Consider the following 18,998-nt stretch of genomic DNA (forward strand, 5'->3'; position numbering starts at 1 on the left):
TGAACATTTAAACCTTTGCATTCTGTAACATTTGGTGTATTATGGACGCACAATTTGAACAAACAAAACAAAAAAATACATCTAAATAATACAGTCACACGAAATGAGTGACCTTTCTTCTACAACCCATTGCCCACAAAGTCTCTACCCAATGAAGAACAATGGAGAGGTAATGAAAAGCAAAGGGTTTACATTTTTATCATAAACAATAGCTGATACAAATTTACCAAATTAAGAAATTGAATTTGCAAATTTTAACGTTAAAATTTCAGTGTTATGTATAATGTAAATATTTATGTGGGGACACACTCTTTGTATAAATTTTTCTGTGCAGACGAAGAAATCGATACCTGCTCCTGCTGGCTTGATTATTTTAGAATCTAAGTCCATCGATGGCAAACATATACGGATTTCTGATGCAATTTTACCTATTACCCCAAAGAAATAATTATATATATATATATATATATATATATATATATATATATATATTGTGTGTGTGTGTGTGTGTGTGTGTGTGTGTGTGTTTGTGTGTCTATATGGGAACTATTTTCAGTTCAAATGACCAAACTGATCACAAGGATTGGACATTTGCTTTTGATAGAATGACAGTGCAAGTTAAGGCTTTTATTTAAACTGCATGTAATTTTCTAAGTTCTAACTATATTTGTATACAAAAAATTTCCTTAACCGTATTGTTATGCGATAGCTTTGTGTAATTTCATATTGAGAGACCCACATGATCGCAGTACTTAATGAAACCAAGGAATGTGATAAACCACAGCAATAGTGATTGTCGACAATTAACATAAGTACGCATTCTATTATTTTACTCTTGATTCAGATGTGTATACCTTCCGTAAGTGAGAGGCCGTTGTAATAATTCTGGACGGTGATGAAGCACATGGGCTGCCAGGAGAGTAAAAGATGGCCCACTCACTTGGGGCCATTTCGTAAGAAGTTCTCTAGAGGAAGGCACAAGTAAATAGCACCTATACTGGACAGCCCTTTGAATTTTCGCTCTGGGAAGCCTAAGGCATCGTGGACGAGCACTGATGAGACCTCCTATGGAAGAAGCGCCCTGCCGCAAAACATCTCAAAATTCCAGCAGAGTGGAAAGAGAAGGAACGTTTCTAGCAGAATGCACTACTGTGCACAAAAGCTAAAAGCTTAATTATTGTCTGTAAAGCACCAGATGCCACAAAATTAGATTTGAATCTTGCATTTTTAATTTCATGAACAGTCTGCTTTCAACACCGACCCCAGTTGTGAAGCATTTCCTTTTGTAGTACTATTTGCCGTTCAATTAACATCACCACCATCACTGTTCGCTTCACAAATACAATTAATTCACTCCCACAGTTGTTAGAGTTCTTCTCTCTGACTCATTTTTCAGATGTGTCAGCGTGTTATTGTATTGATAGCGTCATTGTTTGTCAGTTGTTTATGCATAAGTTTATCAGAAGAACCCAAAGTAATTGTGATTTTTGTTCCATTTGGTAGTTGTGGATTCGTAATTCTTTTTTTTGGGGGGGGGGGGGGGGGGCGATTAGTTAATGTATGTCATATGCCGGTCCCACTGTCACATAAAGTAAGAAAATCCTATTAGTATTCACTAGCACTGTTCTCTTTGTAGACCCCAACACTAAATTCGGTAACGGTCTTTTTATCAAGAGGTACCGATTCTATGCTTCAGGATAACCCATGTTTACAGCTAAGGAAAAGTGAAGCTTTTACTATAAAGTACCTGAAGAAAAGCGTCTGGACCCATATAGTGGACCTCAATATGTAGTGTTACCTCCATTCTTCGCTTTTATGACAGCCTGAACTCTGCTGGGTACACTGTCATTGAGGTTTGTGAATTTCTGAAGAGGAATCACCCATATTTTTCTCAGAACAGGAAACCAGACAAATTGATGATGTTTGACACTTCTATCTGGAACAAATTCGACGTTAAAACTCATCTCATAGAAGTTCCATTGTATTCTGGCTGGAATGCTGGACAGGCCAGTCCATTCCAAGAACCCTAGTGTACACAGATGTCTCGCAGATGCTGCTTTATGATAGAGTGAACTAATATGGGGTACAAACACTCATTGTCTCCAAATGGTTCCACTACTGCATGCAAAACATAACGCTGAAAAACATGCTCCTATTTTCCCACATGAAGCATTTTCTTAAGCACAATGAGGGGGCCAGACTCTAACCTGCTGAAACACTTTCCTATAATAACAACCACACCTCCGTACTTCACTATTGGCACCACTCATTATAGCACCTAGCTTCCTCCAGTCAGTCTCGAAGTTCAGGCCGTTCCATAGGCGGTCCACAGATCATCATGATTCATCACTCCAAATCATTCGTTTCCCCTCATACACTTTAGAGCGACAAATGGTTGGCTTATGAGGAGACGCTCAACCACTGTAATCCACCCTTTTTAATTTCCCACCGAACAGTCATTGCGCTAGCTGCACTCCTGGTAGCAATTTGGAATTCATGAGTGATCCCTTCAGCTGAGTTAATGCAGTTTTGCAATTTTTCACAACCACTGTCCACAGTGGTTGACGGAGCCTGTCTCACAGTACATGAGGTCTGTATGGTCATCGTTCAGCTGTGGTCCTTGCCCTGCGATACCAATATTTTACATCTGTGGGACATAAATATAAGCAAGCCATCATTCAGCATTCAGAGACATTCATTTAGGAAAGAGTTTTAGAAGTGACTACATTCACACTCCCACAGCATACTTGTATATAACACGAAGCACTGCCCCAGTATTCCAGATTACCAGTACCAGCTGCGAAAGTTTTCAGGGGTGATGTTCCTTGTGACTAGTAGAGGTCGTTCATTCCCCTGTTCTGGAACTTCTGTGCGACCGGCCAGGTAAAGACAGCAACCGCGCTGTGAGGTTGCTGTACAAAGCTATTCCTTGAACCCCTCAAAATGCCCATTAGGTCCCCCCCTCCCCCCCCCCCCCCCCCCCCGTGACCTAGTCCAGCAGGCACAAACAGCGGACACAGATGTCACTGTCGCGTTCCTTGGATACATCTCCGCTAGGGTCCAAAACACCCACCTACCCGAACAGACTCACGGCTTCTCCCACTAACAGCACAGCGCTCCATGACCACTTCCTTTATGCCACGGTCGGTCCTTCCTCTGACCCATTACTGCTTGGAGCCAACGTTCAGACTAACTAGGCGCCACTGTCGCGCTACGGAGGCATGGTAAGACGAAGGTAGCCATACAACGCGACAGCCGGCAATAGAGTAATCGAAGCCAGTCGCATGGCTCAAGGCCTACGTAATGTTGTACATGAGCAGCATAATAAACGACTGCACACTGCCAGTGTGACCCATCTCTGTACAGATGATGTGTGCGTTGTGCTCCGACCAGCAGATTCTCCCAATAATCGACTGCCGAGCTGCTGCGAAACTACCGCCCGATAACAGTATTCTGCTTTAGAGTCGAACCAGCAGGAAAAGACGTGCCTGTATCGGTCATCCAAGCTCAGTTCGACTCGATGGCCAGCTGGGTTCGATTCTCTGTTGCTGCCAGAGCTGACAGATACGTTTACTACATTTCGCATCATGTACCATGCACACATTAATCACGTATTACTCGCACTATAAAGTTAAAGTGCACTAAGTAAAAAGTCGTTGCAAAAACAGACATAATGTCTTATGGGACAACAGCAATCAGTGATTTTATAATGTTACTTAAAAACCGTCTTGATTGCAAATTTTTTTTTTTTTTATTCATATGACCGGTTTCGGTTCATTCAGAACCATTTTCAGATCTGATATTTCAGTTACAGGAGTAACGCGTCCAAATCCAGGGATTGACGGGTTACTCCTGTAACTGAAATATCAGATCTGAAAATGGTTCTGAATGAACCGAAACCGGTCATATGAATAAAAAAAAAAAATAAAGAAAAAATTTGCAATCAAGACGGTAGTAAGTAATATTATAAAAAGTCGTTGTTTGCTACCCCTCCCCGTGTCACAATTTTAAGAGCCAGCAGTGTAAACGTAGACATATATGGTACCTCATTTGGTATTAGCTGACTGTGTGTATTAAAATTTTGTCGTTTGCAGTAATTTAGTTTGCGTTCCGCTCGCTGTCCGCGGATTCTCGCTCAGTCGTCGACCACAGATGTTTTTTTTTAATTTTCATTTAATTTTTTTTTATTTATTTAAACAACCAGAGCACTATAATTGTTTGCAGCGAGCAAACCACTTCCTGCTCCACCGGGCCAAAATTTACGCCCCTGCGTGCACGCTCGAACCGCACCCCGCCGCAAAAGATAATGAATAGGTGTATTCGGGCGGTGTCGCCACCTGTTTCGGGCAGTGCGGGCACAGCCCTCCGCTATCTCGCTGTGGCACGCCGCGCGGCCGCCTGACGAACGGCCTGCGGATGTCGCGTCACGCAGTTTGAAAGCCGGACCGGCCGGCGCGCGCAGCGCAGCGGTAGCACTGCAGCAGGCGCGTCACGTGATGAATGGTGATGGCGTGAGCCGCGGCCGGCGTGGCGGAACCAGATTACCGCGCCGCGACAGGTCGCACGCCGACGTCACTGTGCGCCGGATTTCACAACTGTCACCGCCTACAATACTCGGACATTATTTTGTTCCAGCCGGATTCGTATTAGCTTCTGCGCTGTTATACAGCGATGATGAGCTCTAACGTTGCAGTGATACTGTTACTTTTTGGTTGCGCATACAGTTTGTATTAACTCTGTGCTGTGTGTAACTGAGGAATAAGGAATGGATCTACTTCCCTCATTATAGCAAGCATCATCTACGCTTGCTAAACCCAAGTGGAGGCTTTATTCCCAGCCTGTCAAAACAAACTGCAGGCCCGCCATTTCCATGAGATCTACCCTTTCGATTGCAGAAGTTAGATAAGATAAGTGTATAATGAGAAATTACGGCATCTGTTATAGACCTTGAAGTGCGAAATCTGCATAAGTGTGAACCTGATTGAAACCATTCGATTGGAATAATTTACTTGGAGATGGTTTAGAAAGTATCTGTCTAAACACTAGTTGAATGCATCTAGCTTGATATAGTAAGAGTACCAAACACTAAATGGTGTCCTTAGGTGAGTAACGGAATGACAAGTTTGCATTAGATGCCGACAGAGACCGTGTGGTATCTGCCAAGACGCAATGGTGACCACCCGCTGAGTCAGGCCTTCAGCAGCTCCGGACTATGGGCGCCCTCTATCGGAACTTCATCCAGCTGTGGTAGCTGGACTGTATTTCTTTTGATGAGTTGGGGATTGGGTTGTTATGGGGGAGGAGACCAGACAGCGAGGTCATCGGTCTCATTGGATTAAGGAAGGACGGGAAAGGAAGTCGGCCGTGCCCTTGCAAAGGAATCATCCCGGCATTTGCCAGGAGCGATTTAGGGAAATCACAGAAAACGTAAATCAGAATGGCCGGGTCCGGGATTGAACCGTAGTCCTCCCGAATGCGAGTCCAGTGTGCTAACCACTGCTCCACCCCGCTCAGTCTTGTGATGAGTCTTCGCTTCCTTGGATAAATACAAGTTTTCCCATGACGGTTGTTGCAGCACCACTCTGTACTCCACCTATGCTTACTGATGTGTACAAAGTCATATGCATCACATTGCTTAGTTAAATACTCAAATTTATTCACAAATGCGTCAATTAATGGCAAATAAATCATAATCGTGCCAATTCTGTTTGCAAAATCAGGTGTAAGTTTAAGTGGATAGGAATGTTACTTGCCAGTCTATGAATTTACTACTTGCCCACTTGAGGAATTACGCTCAAGTACAAGAATACTTCCATTTTACATAAGCATATGAATTCCTGACTACAATAGAGACTGGAAATATGTGACTACCCAAAAAAGTACACACATTCACACACAAGTTGCAATGTAAAAATACAAAAAGAGTTATATGTGAAAAATATACGGCAGTCTGTCAATGTAATAGTATTCTTAATAACTCAATAGTAGCGGTTGAAAACATTTCTCTGAAAATGACTCACAAGAATGTTCTCAATAGTGCAATATCTTTTAAGTTAGCCCAGCACGGATCAGTTATTAATAAACTAGCTTGGTTCTCAGGGTAGTTACGTAATCGCCAATGATTAATTGTCCTTTCCTTCTTTACCCAACACCACAGATATTATTCCAGGCTCGTGAGAAATCGTGTACTTATTGCACCAGAGAACATTTCACAAGCCTGTTCAATATAAACTACTGCAATACGTAACTTAATTTCGCGGTTTCGTCTCGATAAGATAACAAGAGTAGCATCTACAAATGAAATACTATAATGGAACTGGAATCCTGTGACCTGACCTTTTCTACCTGGGATGTTGTCTCGTGATATAAAGAAAATCTGCAAATAAAATTGTTAAATTATTATCAGCGGCCGCCGGGATCGTAGGATCCGAAAGAAAGTCAATTGCCCTAACCGACGGCACGCCTCGTAGATGAGGTAGAAGAAAACTGTTGAAGATTTTTTAACATGCCACCTAACAATTAAAATAATTTGTTAAGGCTCATATCTACTTAGGACAATCCAGGTATCAGATTACAAATTGATTGACCACATACACAAATTCTTTTGACAAAATAACCATTATATTTTTCTGGTTTTAAGTACAACTTACATTATTAGCTGGTGCAGCAAGATGAGCTTTACACAAGAACGTCTTCTTAGGTCCGTACCCAAGCAGATAAGATAAGCGAATGACAAAGGGAAGATAGTTCATGCATAGAGGTGCAAGAGTCCATGGAATAACATGTCTATTGTAGTTCTATCTCTTCTCCCTTGGCGTAACTTGTATGTTCTTTATAAACGTTACCGTAATATTTAGTTTACTCTTTTTTTTTAGACCACCCAGGAGATACAGGCCATCGTCCTGGATTACACAAGTGTACAGTCGAACTCTACCGGTGCTGTGAATTACGTTCACTGTAGGGTTGCGTTGGGCCACGCTGTGCGATGCAGAAGCGCTGGCCCTCTATGAAGGCGAGGTCGTGAGTACACTGTCACAACGTGAAGACGTTGCAGGCACAAAAGTGGCGCAATTCCAAGTCGATACGTCCTCTATTGGTACAGTCCATGGATTCGATGCGAACACGTCTGCAACCAAAGTGCAATATGACTCTGACACCTCCACGAGGAAACCCAAGTCACCTCCGCGTCCAAAAGCCTAATGTCTTCCGTCGTAGCACTCACTTACGCTGGGCCAATCACACGGTTGAAATATGCCCTAGCGTTAAATAATATTGAATACGGATCTTAACGTCACTCACTATTATGCCCGTTGTGCATTCTTCCACCTCTTCCGTTAGCCTTGCTCGTCACGGCTCGAGAAATAAGAGCCACTACGAGGCTACATTTTGTTTATTGTAACCCACGCTTTCCCACAGTTCTTTGCAGGCACGGCATGTGCTGGGGTCATCCTGCGGAAAAAGAGGATAGCATAATAGGTGGGAATATTAACTTCATTCGTTAGCTTGCTGTTCACATTCACTTTATTCATATGGGTTTTCTCCTTGTGGGGTGTTCAGTTACAGGTCTGCAAAACACAGAAAGGAGTCCCCACCCGCTGCTATCGGCTCAGCACCGCTCGCTAACCAGACATTGTCCTGTACAGTCGTATAGAAGGACAATTCACTATCCGCGTGACCCTACCTTGCCCCCGACCGGTCCCGTGTGGCCGTCGCGATTCGTGCTTGCCATTTCAAATCCAACGCAGTGTTTGTCACATGCACACCGAAAACTTTCATAAACCAGTGAGACCATTACTGTGTTAATAAAGGCAAGAAATTACAGTCACATCCACATGTAATCAGTGACCGTGATTCCATCTCATCAGCTATCGTTCTCTGAATCAGCCTGTTATCACTCTCTCAGTTACAAAATCACTCTGTAATTTCGATGAAAACGGCATGCAGAATTGCATCCCACGTTTGACATAATCCCCTCAAAAGTACCCGGACGTCCTTGTGTAGTAAGGAATGGACCACTAAATGTCACGACACGAAGTGGGGAGTACCGTGACGCCTACAGAGAAGCAGTAACAGTATGAAGTGGCAATCAGGAGAGTCTGTGACTTCGAACTAGGACCAGTCATCAATGTCTCCTGGATACAAATCCATCAGCAATATTTCAACCCCCGTAAATCTGCTCGAGTGGTGACGATGTGATTGTGAATTAGAGGAGGCTTGTTCGTGTCAGTACACACCGTGGGCGTGATGAAGCAAATTGAATGTAAGTTGATAGCTTTTCGCCCTGAGGGTGAATCAGCCGTTTATTCAAGGATTTTTAAGAGTTAACCTTTCCTTGAATTATTGTGATTTAACCTGTTGTGTTATGCGAATGAAGCATGGGTATCTCGGTAGTGAGGTAGGTAGCAGTCGTCAGGTGTCTATAGTAATAGTGGAACAAGGTGTTGTTAGAGGTTACATTACTGACGGAAATAAATTTTCTTTGCCATTTTTCGGTTTTTGTTATCATTTCTGATTTTGGAATACTAGTAGACATTTGAAAGTGTTTGTTGTTGGCTGGTGTCCAGTTGTACGACCAGACTGAATTTTTGTTCTATATTTGAATTTGATCTATTTTTGTCAAAAGGACATCAATTTTTCTGCTCTGCCGAAGTTACTCACAGGATATTATGTACTTCATGTCGTAAACAGTTTCTGTTAATGGAAATGGTTGATGGTGTGTAAAATAATTTTTCAACTGAGCAATTCAACTGCACAACCCTTAGACAAAGCCCCACTCCAACTAAGTCCCACGCTACACCAGCAACTGTTTACTGCTGTGAAACTGAACTTTAGGAGCAGACATTTGCAAAGCTAGACTGATGTAAAAGACATTGACGATTAGAGACAGCTATTCTAAATAGCAATACTTTGGCTAGATATATTTTCAAAGCCAGTTCGAGAATATTTTTGCACAGAAATGACTTCCGATACCTCTGCCATCCCCCCTCCCACCTCCCATCCCCGTCACCTCGTCATACACTTCCACCTGTGTCAGTTTCCGCACACTTACATTTGGGTACCCGTCTCCGCCTGGCAGCCCAGGCGCCGCTGCTAAACTGTGATACGTCCTGTATAGGAATCTTAGCATTGTGACGTCTCTGGCGCCACCCTCAGCCTGGCCTCCCAAAATGGTAGCTTTTTTTGTTTGGTCCTTAAACCGACCATGTATATGTTATTTCCACCAAATATTAATTTCTGTTGCAGTCGAATGTTCTTGTTATACTATATAAAAGTCACAATAGATATCATTTGTGTTGATTGTCTTGCATTACAGTAAATGTTTTGGGATGACGACCACCGTAAGGAGCAGTAATGTGGAATGATCGATTGGAGTCTCGATAGGTCATGACGGTATCATAGACAAATTACGAAAATGGCTGGTGAACACTGATCCTTCTTACACGAAGCGTAACATTATCTTCCCACAACCAATACTCATACGCGATTCCTTAATTTTTCACATTTATGTAGAATGTATATGACGTTACTGACACCTGATTTGTCTGGATGTGCTGATGACACATTAATGATATGCATATCTAGCCATGCATTACAATTCACGTCAATTCGACGTTTGGTGCCTTGATGATGGTGCAATTTTATTGGTCAGCTGCCGTGAACTGCGTGGCGGAGTGCAGTCCCCACTGAACCAGATGTTAGGGTTTATTCCTGTTCCAAGCGTGCTTGGGTTGGGAAATAACTGCGTACATGCATCTCTGCGGGCTGTAAGTCGAATAACCTAGCTTCCACGGTCCCTAGGCAAGCGATATATTTCTAAATTCTTCACAAATCTGAGACGAGTTTAAGGTTTTCTTGACAGGATAAAGACATTAATTCGGCTTGTATGGACGGTTGTTGTTAAATGTGATGGAAGCCGGCCGGAGTGGCCGTGCGGTTCTAGGCACTACAGTCTGGAGCCGAGTGACCGCTACGGTAGCAGGTTCGAATCCTGCCTCGGGCATGGATGTGTGTGATGTCCTTAGGTTAGTTAGGTTTAATTAGTTCTAAGTTCTAGGCGACTGATGACCTCAGATGTAAAGTCCCATAGTGCTCAGAGCCATTTGAACCATTTTTGATAATTTTTGTTATGTTTTTTCGCATAGTGCTGAGAGCAGTTTGAACCATTTTTGAATGTGGTGGAAATCTCAAGTTCCTTACGTTGAGCCGTTGAGGCCGTTCGTACCTTGGCATCTTGTGATAGCGATATTGGCGTCTCGTTTCCTTAGTGTGTTCACTGGAGCCACTATGTTTGCTCGCCTTGTCTGTCCGTGAGTGGCAGCAGTAGCGCGTATTGTGGTACCGTCTTTGGAGCGGCCTCTAATTTCTTCGGGTCGTCGTGTATTGAGCGAGGGGAGTTGGGACGGAGTAGCAATGACGTCTGGACAGCCAGTACTCGCCTGACCGCTGGCGACACGCATGCATTGTGCGGCGGAAGTATGTGGTCGCGAAAGTGCACGACCGCGTAAAGGAGCTGATGCAGCGAGTTTTAGTTGAACGGACCGTGATATTCGAATAGTGCGACTTTCACCTGTGTGCGTGTGTCCGCCCGTCGAAGTGACCTCATGGCAATAAGTGGTCAGTCGACGATGTATACTGGAATCTATCCCGTGCCTGACTTCCGTGGGGACTACCGTTGGTTGGTCACTGGGTCGGTCTTCACAGCGGACGAGGTGCATTTGGTCTTATGACCGCTTCTGGCTTATCTGTGTTTGTCCGTGTTGTTTCACAGTGACTGGTTTTAGTATTGTGAGTTGTTGGATCCGTGTGTGTCTCGTGGTTTTGAATGAGCAGTTACTTTAATGCTGTCTGCGTACTGGATTTGGTGGGAGTGGCGAACAGACATCAGATCGGTTGGAGCGCAGCAGCGAGCTGGTCCGTGCAGTGTATGGGCAAACTGGGGCCACTGCCGGATCGAGGAGGGGCAGCTGCTCGTGGCGCACCGTACCCTTGACGTTTAAGTTGAGTGAAGAGCTAACTGCTAATGCAACCTAGACTATACTGAGATCTCGCCTTTGGTTGGCGCGTTGTTTCCTTCGGCCTTGGGTGTTTTTCTGAAGACGTTTTGCTGTCTGTCTCTTGTCCCCTGCGCCGGCCGCGGTGGTCTCGCGGTTCTAGGCGCGCAGTCCGGAACCGTGCGACTGCTACGGTCGCAGGTTCGAATCCTGCCTCGGGCATGGATGTGTGTGATGTCCTTAGGTTAGTTAGGTTTAAGTAGTACTAAGTTCTAGTTGACTAATGACTACAGCAGTTGAGTCCCATAGTGCTCAGAGCCATTTGAACCATTTTTTCTTGTCCCCTGCCTAAAAATATTCCATCGTTGTAGCACTGATAGGACGTTAGGCGGATTGGTTAGTCGGCCGGTCGGCGCTTAAGCTGCCCGTAGTTTGTTACCATCCTGTTACGTGAGTACAGCTCTTTGCTGCATGTCTCTCCTTACCTTATGTTTGGGTTACCTTCCCAGGCCGACCCTTGGAACACTTGCCGAGATCCACTTGTCCTGAATCGTTACATTGTGATGTTAGTTTTAAGGATATTTGTAATTTTCTAATAATTGTTGATGTGAGCTTCAGCTGACCAAATTTCACTTATCTCATAATGAGGCCTTAAGGCGTGTTACAGTATTTTTCTTAAAAGAAAAATTGTTTTAAAAGCAAGTTATTTGTTGAGATGTGTGCTTTTTTGGAATGGTTTTCCTGACTTCTGATTCAGGCTTCAGCCGTTTCTAATTTGAAACTGTTTGTGGCTTTCAGCCGAGTAATAATTTCACTTCTTTAAGAATTTGGCCTTCAGCCGTGCTACAGTTTGTTTCAAAACGAAATATTTATCTTAATATATGCTAATCGAAATTGTTCTTCTGATTTCTAATTCAAGCCTTCAGCCGTTTGTTGTTTGAGGTTATTTTTGGTTGCCTTCGGCCCCAAAACTGTGGAATTTTTTTTCTGTGATAAGGCTTTAAGCCGTCAAACAGCTAACTGTGTTTTCATTTTAAGAGCTTGATTTCAAATTTTAATTTCCATAAATAAAGTTAACGTATTGGTTGTGCAACCAAGAGCATTTGATTGCGGCCCCGTCTACAATCGTAACCTTATCCTGCCCCATCCTGAGAAAGCAGCTGTCATACTTGCCAAGTTTACACGATTTCTATGGACGTAATGCGGACTGAGGGGTCAGTTTACGAACTACGTGTAAATAATTTCTTTGTGTGTCTGGTTGCATGCTGGACGTTTACAGCTTACCAGACAGTACAGTAGCTCAAACATAACAAAAATTATCAAAAATGGTTCAAATGGCTCTGAGCACCATGGGACTTTACATATGAGGTCATCAGTCCCCTAGAACGTAGAACTACTTAAACCTAACTAACCTAAGGACATCACACACATCCATGCCCGAGGCATGTCGTGCAACCCCCGTGACTGAAGCGCCTAGAATCGCTCGGCCACAGCGGCCGCATAGGTGCTTACATTTCTCCGATTATAAACAGCGACGTTTATTCACATTATAAATTATAGTAATTATAGTGCCCTGATTATTCCTTTCATTTATTCCATAATTTCAATCACGACTAATTTCATATCTGCAAACACCGTCACGACAGTGTGTGTTCTGAAGGCTTTTCTGTTGGTGATATGCAAAGTAGCGCGACTTCAGTGCAGGTATATAAGCAACGACGTGTACGCAAGGGATCAGTGTGACATTCATGTCTTTCCAACGTGCGGGCTGCTAAGGCGGGAACGTGAATTATGGCGACGTTATTACCAAATGCATTCAAACAGGACCAACGTGCTGTTGTTCTGTTCTTGGCTGCCGAAGGACAAACGCCGGTAGACATCCATCAGAGAAGGAAGAATCTGCGTCGGGCAGCATGTCTGTCGCAAACCACCTTTCTGGAATGGTGCACCAAGTTTCGTGATGCTGTTTCATGGTAACGCACGTCCCAATACCGTAAATGTCGTTGCGTGGAAGTTACGCCTTCTCAAGTGGGAGACACTCCAGCACCAGTCCTATAGTCCAGATCACTCCTCATGCGTTTATCACGACGTCGGTGCCTTTAAAAAGGCTTGTAAGGTTGATGATATCTGACATGCAAGAAGGTGCAACAGGCAGTTGGAGAATCCTTTACGCAGCAGGACACAACATGTTACCAAATGCGTATGTTTTCTTTGTTCCATCGGTGAAATTATTTGCTTCAAAGCTCACGTCGATTTTACCTGATCGGCATACAGATTCTGGACTTCCAACAGTAAATTTTTGATCTGCCCTTATATATGATGTTCCTTCCTCCACAGCAAATCTGAAAATCATAAAATTGCGGAAGCTAACAATTTATGGCGTGCCTACGTGTCCTCTGTTGTCGAGTATGTTAGTAAACAAGACAGAAATTCTACACTAAGTGTGATTTTTGTTTACTGCAGGTTCACTCACGAGTTGAGAACACTGAAGTCGAATCGAACCTGTCGTTATCCTACAGATTACTTCAGCAAAAACTACACTCCTGGAAATTGAAATAAGAACACCGTGAATTCATTGTCCCAGGAAGGGGAAACTTTATTGACACATTCCTGGGGTCAGATACATCACATGATCACACTGACAGAACCACAGGCACATAGACACAGGCAACAGAGCATGCACAATGTCGGCACTAGTACAGTGAATATCCACCTTTCGCAGCAATGCACGCTGCTATTCTCCCATGGAGACGATCGTAGAGATGCTGGATGTAGTCCTGTGGAACGGCTTGCCATGCCATTTCCACCTGGCGCCTCAGTTGGACCAGCGTTCGTGCTGGACGTGCAGACCGCGTGCGACGACGCTTCATCCAGTCCCAAACATGCTCAATGGAGGACAGATCCGGAGATCTTGCTGGCCAGGGTAGTTGACTTACACCTTCTAGAGCACGTTGGGTGGCACGGGATACATGCGGACGTGCATTGTCCTGTTGGAACAGCAAGTTCCCTTGCCGGTCTAGGAATGGTAGAACGATGGATTCGATGACGGTTTGGATGTACCGTGCACTATTCAGTGTGCACCAGAGGTGTACGGCCAGTGTAGGAGATCGCTCCCCACGCCATGATGCCGGGTGTTGACCCTGTGTGCCTCGGTCGTATGCAGTCCTGATTGTGGCGCTCACCTGCACGGCGCCCAACACGCATACGACCATCATTGGCACCAAGGCAGAAGCGACTCTCATCGCTGAAGACGACACGTCTCCATTCGTCCCTCCATTCACGCCTGTCGCGACACCACTGGAGGCGGGCTGCACGATGTTGGGGCGTGAGCGGAAGACGGCCTAGACGGCCTAACGGTGTGCGGGACCGTAGCTCAGCTTCATGGAGACGGTTGCGAATGGTCCTCGCCGATGCCCCAGGAGCAACAGTGTCCCTAATTTGCTGGGAAGTGGCGGTGCGGTCCCCTACAGCACTGCGTAGGATCCTACGGTCTTGGCGTGCGTCCGTGCGTCGCTGCGGTCCGGTCCCAGGTCGACGGGCACGTGCACCTTCCGCCGACCACTGGCGACAACATCGATGTACTGTGGAGACCTCACGCCCCACGTGTTGAACAATTCGGCGGTACGTCCACCCGGCCTCCCGCATGCCCATTATACGCCCTCGCTCAAAGTCCGTCAACTGCACATACGGTTCACGTCCACGCTGTCGCGGCATGCTACCAGTGTTAAAGACTGCGATGGAGCTCCGTATGCCACGGCAAAGTGGCTGACACGGACGGCGGCGGTGCACAAATGCTGCGCAGCTAGTGCCATTCGACGTCGAACACCGCGGTTCCTGGTGTGTCCGCTGTGCCGTGCGTGTGATCATTGCTTGTACAGCCCTCTCGCAGTGTCCGGAGCAAGTATGGTGGGTCTGACACACCGCTGTCAATGTGTTCTTTTTTCCATTTCCAGGAGTGTATTTCTGTTACCACTTGGGAGCCATTACTGTAAGGTGAGATGGGAGAAGGAGGTGAGGAGAAGGAACTATATCATTAGAGATGGAGCTAGGATTAAGAGAAGTTAAGTAGAGATATGGCCATTTAATTTTCAAAAGAATAGTTTAAATGGCTCTGAGCACTGTGAGGCTCAACATCTGAGGTCATCAGTCCCATAGAAGTTAGAGCTGCTTAAACCTAACTAATCTAATGACATCACATACGTCCATGCCCGAGGCAGGATTCGAATCTGCAACCGCAGCGGTCGCGCGGTTCCAGAGTGGAGCACCTAGAACCGCTCGACCACAGCGGCCGGCTCTAGTTTTTAATAATTGTCTTATACGATTTAGGGAATCCACGGATAACCCAGATCTAGATCACGGAACGAGTATTTGAACTGCCTTTCTTTTTATAGCGAGTTCAGTTTCTTACCACTATGCTAGTTGACTGCGTATTTAGAGCAGTCAAATGATGCCTTACTTTAAGTTAACAAGAGCCGAATAAAATAATATGAAACATACAAGTTATCTCCCCCCGAACAGGCCGTGAAGGTCCGACGGTACCGACCGGCCGCCGTGTCATCCTTACCCACAGGTGTCACTGGATGCGGATATGGAAGGGTATGTGGTCAGCACACCGCTTTCCCGGCCGCATGTCAGTCTATGAGAGCGGATCCCCTATTTCTCAATCAAGTAGCTCCTCAGTTTTCCTCACAAGAGCTGAGTGCACCCTGCTTGTCAACAGCGCGAGTCAGACCGGATGGTCACCCAAGTGCTATCCCAGCCCTGCAGCGCTTAACTTCGGCGATGATATGACGGGAATCGGAGACACCACTGCGTCAAGGCCGTTGGCTTATAATACGAAATCGGTCAGTAAAAGAATCAGAGCAAAAAGTATTAACATCTGTACTGCAATACATCTATACAGCTGGATGGAAGGTTCATGAACTCTAATTCTAGGTAGTATCATCACACATGCTCCCTCTAGTTCTATGTCTTAATGTCTGGGGCTTTTATCTGAAGAAAGAAGATATACCTTCTATTTTCTATTTTATATTTTATATTTTCTATTTTCTATTTTCTATTTTCACCAACAGCTTCTGTTGCACCCTAAAAGCGATTGTCGAGAGTAATGCCATCATTACACTTGATGTCTAAATGACCATTTTGTTAAGTGACTGCAAGTTGTTTGCGCTAACCACATCTTTTTATGGGTACGAGATAGCACAATAATTGACAGGCACAATTAAACTGCCGAATGACCAGCATGATAGAAATGCAAGACCAGCCTTGGAAACGTGGTGCGCCGATTAATAGTGTCTCACGAAACTAGACTTCCTGAAGGGATCGGTCAGGGTACTGAATTCTACTTCTGAAGATTTAAGGTATCTTAATGTTTGTGACACCACAATAATCTCTGTAGGTAGATATACGACCGTGAGGCTGTCAGACTATTATTCGAAGGGTACGATTATTGATTCGCATAGCGCCTTCGTTACCCACTCTACCACAGGTCTCAAAGGAACTGAAAATTTAGTTTCTCAAATAAAAAAATATTATTTATCATATTTGGAATGCTCTGTTGGTACTTCGAGGAACATGGACGTGTTAAAAACGGAAATGCTGAGTGAAGATTGCATAATAATATTAGTTTTATATTTTGCTGTAACGAGCTTTCAGCTTTATAGGTCATCCACAGACAACTTATAGTTACACTACAATCAGCGCAACACCAGACAGACTTATATATCTGTGCAAAAGGCACAAGTATAATGAAAACACAAAGAAGATATGAAAAAACGAACCTTATATTACTTGCAGCTTTCTATTCCGGATGCACGAACTGCTATCTAAACCAAAAACCTGATCATATTTAGAAAATGAATGAAAATTAATTAAGGAAGTTTTGTACAGTAATTATTATAGTCCTAGCCTAATAAGCAACATAGTAGGAGGCGCAAACAGAGAATAGCACTTCTGTATGCTCTACAGAAGGCACTGAATCACTCTGACAAGTCCAGTCCAGGTGGAATGAACTCCAAAGTCACACACTTTTCAGGAGGAATAGTTTGCTCTAAAGGAGTACAATTTTTATAAGCAGACCAGGAATTAAGCAACAGAAAGTAATTCTGAGTAGCTGTAGATCAAAAGCAATGCTCGTGCCATTGTCGTGTTTGTCTTAGGCCCATTCTCTCGTTCTTGTTTCATTGGAGACGGGATTTGTGGCTCCCTGTCCGTCAAGTATGACAAACTACCTGGTTCGACATGTGTTTCCGTATCAAAAAATGGCTCTGAGCACTATGGGACTTAACATCTGTGGTCATCAATCCCCTAGAACTTATAACTACTTAAACCTAACTAACCTAAGGACATCAAACACATCCATGCCCGAGGCAGGATTCGAACCGGCGACCGTAGCAGTCGCGCGGTTTTCCGTATCACTTTTACTTGTTATGTACGTATCGTCATTGTATCCCTCACATACAGTGTCCACACAGTTAAGCGTTTACGACACCACACGTTCAACCAGCTAATCTTCTAGAAATGCTAATATTTCGTCTGCCACTTCTTTCTCACCCTGAGAAATTCTTTGGGATCCTTTCTGACGACTTGACAACTTCGGCAACTGTTGCTGTAGATAAATACAATGTTGATTTTGTTTATCATTGGCATTGTTCTACTTTGTTACAAATCCACTTGGACTGTAGTATTGTTGTAAGTTGTATTTGTATTGTGCCGTATGTTAACCGGGGGCCTACAAACGATGGAGAGGTTGCGTCCCCCCGCAGCCGCACTGGTCCACAACCCCACAACGACTACCACAGTCCACTTCACCCCACACCGAACCACTCTTTCAGGGTTATTGTGCGGTTCGGTCCACGGTCGCCCCCCCCTCCCCCCCTCTCCACCCCCAGGGAACGTCTCACACCAGACGTTTGTAGCCCCTATGTTTACGTTGTAGAGTAATGGCGGTGTACGCGTACGTGGAGAATTGCGCAGCAATCGCCGACATAACGTAGCTGAGGCAGTATAAGGGGAACCAGCCCGCATTCGCCGAGGCAGATGGAAAACTGCCTAAAAGCTATCCACGGACAGCCGGCTCACTGGACCCCGACACAAGTCCGCAGGGCGGATTCGTGCCAGGAACCAAGCGCTCCTTCCCTATCCGGAAAGCCGTGCGTTAGACCGCTGGGCTAAGCGGGAGGACTTTAGTAAGTTACTCGTCGACTAATCATTTCAACTATGCCCTGTAGCCTCATGCTGTGCTCATCAATGTACACCTCCAGTCCCGCCCGCTGTTGCCATTACCAGCCAGTATTGTGGTTGCACTAGCAAATCTGGCATGTAGCCTCTTGCTATACTGTACCAAAAAAAAAAAAAAAAAAAAAAACAACTCACTAATATGCTGCTCTTTGTTAAAAGACTCCTAAAATATTCGCAATAATATTGTCTTGTAAACATATTCGCGCTCTTTTCAAGAAGTACTTTACTTTTCACACTCACAAGCTGCCCAAATTGTAACTCACTCAGGAACTCTAGTCCATCGCTGTAAGTCTCTCACGCCCATCCACGGTCAGTTGCCCATTGTCATTCACTCATTCCGCCAACGCTTTCCCACTGTCTCTTTGTGGATCTCCATCTGTTACTGTCTCCTGTCTTACAGCCACAGTCGCCTTCATTCTGTCCTACTACAACTGTCTCCTCTCTCTATCACTGTCTCCCTCTTGTTCTCTGTTACTGCTGCTGCTTCATTCATTCTTTCCCTCTCCTCCCCGTTGTCATTGTTATACATTCTGTCTATCATTATCAATGGCTGTCACCTACTTCACCTTTTTCCTTCTCTTTATTTCCCTCTTAATGGCACTGCCTTCTTCACTCTTTTTCCTAGCACTGTTCTCTCACTGTCTACAATGTTCCACTGCCACTGTGTCCTCTTTTAGTCTCACACAGCCATTGTCTCCTTAACTATTTCTATACCACCACCATTGTGTACTATCTTTCAGTATTCATTACTTGTCTGTCTCTTTCCAA

Source organism: Schistocerca gregaria, chromosome 7 (assembly GCF_023897955.1).
Source record: "Schistocerca gregaria isolate iqSchGreg1 chromosome 7, iqSchGreg1.2, whole genome shotgun sequence".
Taxonomy (NCBI): Eukaryota; Metazoa; Arthropoda; class Insecta; order Orthoptera; family Acrididae; genus Schistocerca; species Schistocerca gregaria.